At 40.2% G+C, this 3,520-nt stretch overlaps 1 pseudogene across 1 annotated transcript; it reads right to left on the reverse strand.

The window, feature by feature from the left end:
* Window positions 1-361: 361 nt before the first annotated feature.
* Window positions 362-1,623, reverse strand: LOC105519562 (annotated as a pseudogene). The gene has a single exon (XR_001002990.1). The product of XR_001002990.1 is annotated as a heterogeneous nuclear ribonucleoprotein A1-like (transcript).
* Between the last annotated feature and the right edge of the window lie 1,897 nt (window positions 1,624-3,520).

Raw genomic sequence — 3,520 nt, forward strand, 5'->3', positions numbered from 1 at the left:
TAAAAGTAAGGGCAAAAACTGCAATTACTTTTGCACCAACCTAATATCTTATTTAAGCCATTGTATTTTGAATCCCTGCAAAGTAGTTAGCTCAATGAGTGCACTCTCCATGGAGCAGGGCTATATTTTATTCATCTTTGTAACCTCACCACGACTTAGCTCAGTGGCTTATAGTGAATAAGCCTTCAGTGGCTGTTTATTGGGATGAATATCAAATAAATTAATGAACAAATCCTATATATGTGTAATGTTAGCCCTGAGAGAAATATTTTAAAACTTAGAATCCCGTAGAACTTTTATTTATTTATTTATTTACTTATTTATTTATTTAAAAAGACATTTACTCAGCGTCATGATCAGACTATTACATTTAGCAATCAACAGCATGGGTGCAAAAAAAAAATCTACATGAAAACCCTTTGTTGGAATGCTTTACACTTTCCACAGAACAGAAACTAAAATAACCTGTTATACAATTAGTCACAAATACAGTCCTCGAGTTTTTTACCCATACACATGAGTATTTGTCTAAAACATGTCTTCTTTGTAGCAGCTAGGCCCTGCCACCACTGTGCTTGGCTGAGTTCACAAGTCTGTTGTAACCTGTAGCTTCCCTGTCACTTCTCTGGCTCTCCTCTCCTGCTAAGCTTTGTTTCCTAATTAAAATCTTCTGCCACTGCCATAGCTACTGCTGCTGCTGGAACCGCCATAGCCACCTTGGTTTCGTGGTTTTGCAAAGTAGTGGCCTCCACCGCCATAGGGGCCAGAGCTTCTGCCTCCAAAATTTCCTCCCTTCCTGGGTCCAAAATTTGAAGACTGATTGTTGTAATTGCCAAAATCATTGTAGCTTCCACCACCTCCAAAATTGCTTCCATCATTACCAAATCCATTATAGCCATCCCCACTGCCACCATATCCACCATCATCACGGCTGCCACCAAAGCCACCACGACCACTGAAGTTTCCTCCATGACCGAAGTTGTCATTCCCACTGAAACCACCTCCACGACCACCACCCAAGTTTCCAGAACCACTTCGACCTCTTTGGCTGGATGAAGCACTACCCATCTCTTGCTTTGACAGGGCTTTCCTAACTTCACAGTTGTGGCCATTCACAGTATGGTATTTCTGAATGACAATCTCATCCACAGAGTAATGGTCGTCAAAGGTTACAAAGGCAAAGTCCCTTTTCTTGTCACTGTCTTGGTGAGTCATGATTTCAATCACTTCAATTTTTCCACACTGTTCAAAATTATCTCTTAGGTGATGTTCTTCAGTGTCTTCTTTAATGCCACCAACAAATATCTTTTTCACAGTTAAGTGGGCACCTGGTCTTTGAGAATCTCTTCTTGAGAGAGCTCTCTTTGTCTCCACAGCTCTTCCATCCACCTTGTGTGGCCTTGCATTCATAGCTGCATCCATCTCCTCCACAGTGGCATATGTGACAAACCCAAAACCCCTGGAACGCTTGGTGTTTGGATCTCTCATTACCACACAGTCTGTGAGTGTTCCCCATTACTCAAAATGGCTCCTCAGACTCTCATCGGTTGTTTCAAAGCTCAACCCTCCAATGAAGAGCTTCCTCAGCTGTTCAGGCTCTTTAGGAGACTCTGACTTAGCCATGACGGCAGGGAGAAGAGAGACTTTAACGATGCTTCTTCGGCGGCATCCATGGGCAGAAAGCAGAACTTTTATTTTTTAAATAGCATCGAAGGAAAGAGGTCCTACTTGGTTTGATGTTGACATACCATAATATGCCTAAAATTAAAGTTGGTAATGTAAAAAGTGCAGAAAATTGAATGATTTGTAAAAATGGTACCTACATAATAAGTAATGCTTTTTTAAGGTTTTTTTTTTTTTTTTTTTTTGAGACAGAGTCTTGCTCTGTCGCCCAGGCTGGAGTGCAGTGGCTGGATCTCAGCTCACTGCAAGCTCCGCCTCCTGGGTTCATGCCATTGTCCTGCCTCAGCCTCCCGAGTAGCTGGGACTACAGGCGCCCGCCACCTCGCCCGGCTAGTTTTTTTTTTTTTGTATGTTTTAATAGAGACGGGGTTTCACCGTATTAGCCAGGATGGTCTCCATCTCCTGACCTCGTGATCCGCCCGTCTCAGCCTCCCAAAGTGCTGGGATTACAGGCTTGAGCCACCGCGCCCGGCCGCTTTTTTAAGTTTTTAAGCATTATAGAATCATAAAACAATCAAGGATGAATTATAGATTAACTATTTAATTTGATATTCAAATTTATACTTTCATTCTTTCAAAAAGAAAACTTATCAACTTCCAAAATAGCTAAAACAAACCTACAACAATTAACTGGAAATATGTGTTTCATAAAAAGTAAGCAATACTAAACAAAGAGTACAGCTTGATCCTCCTTTGAAAGAAGCCTGATTTCTCGCTGACAAACCTGGTCAAAACAATTTGTAAATCTATCCTGCATCCCTTGGAAAAATTAGCTGTGTGAAAAAATATAATTATTTTTAAAATGTTATTTAACTCATCATCTGGTTGCTGCAATTAACTTAAAGACCTAGGTCAATCTTTTTACAGCAGAAAAATCAACAGAACTTCATGTAGTCTCACAAATATGATTTTTAAGAAGTTGTGTGGTTGCGCATGGCTAGCCTACTTCTACTTTGATGTCCTTCTTTCTGCTATCGAAGGTTCAGTGAAAAGTTTTCTGTTTTGAAAGTCCAAAGAAATATAGTATAGAGTCTAGATGTCAGTATATAAACTTTGAGTTTTAGGACTTACACTGTGATACAGCATCATTGCCTTTGCTTGTTGGTTTGTTTAACAGAGGCAGGGACTTGCTTCATCATGCAGGCTAGAGTGCAATAGTGCAATCACAGGTTACTGGAGCCTCAATCTCCTGGGCTCAAGCAATCCTCCTGCCTCAGCCTCCCAAGTAGCTGGGACTGCAGGCCCATGCAACTACGCTGGAATAATTTTTTTTTTTAATTTATTTTGTAGAGACAGGGGTCTCTTTATGTTGTCCAGGCTGGTTTTGAACTCCTGGCCTCAAGCAATCCTCCTTCCTTGGCCTCCCAAAGTGCTGAAACTACAGGTGTGAGCCACCGTGCCTGGCCCATTGTCTTGTGTATACCAATGGAGTTAAACAATTGCCAGCCCATCTATAGGAAACTCCTACAAAGAGTTCTCAGCAGGTCCCGCTCCACTCAGCAATAAGGGTACAGTTATTTCCTGAAGTCAAATTTGATCAACTATAATTGTGTATTCTTACCACTAATTTACTTACATTGTAACTCTAAAAAATAATTTTTTATCTCAGCAAGTAAGTTTCCTTCACCAATGGGTATTGTTTTCAATATAATAACTAATTAGCATCCTTTTAGTTTAATAAACTATGAATGGGATGCCCGCATTGCACTTACATTGATAATTTAAACTGCTTACTACTTAGGATAATGAAAAGTCACTCCATCCATTTACATAGCTGGCATGTAAATTTAAAGTAGCTATCCATCACAAAAATATTATACGAAATTATGAAAATGGC

The sequence above is a fragment of the Colobus angolensis genome, unplaced genomic scaffold (genome assembly GCF_000951035.1).
Source record: "Colobus angolensis palliatus isolate OR3802 unplaced genomic scaffold, Cang.pa_1.0 Scaffold352, whole genome shotgun sequence".
Taxonomy (NCBI): Eukaryota; Metazoa; Chordata; class Mammalia; order Primates; family Cercopithecidae; genus Colobus; species Colobus angolensis.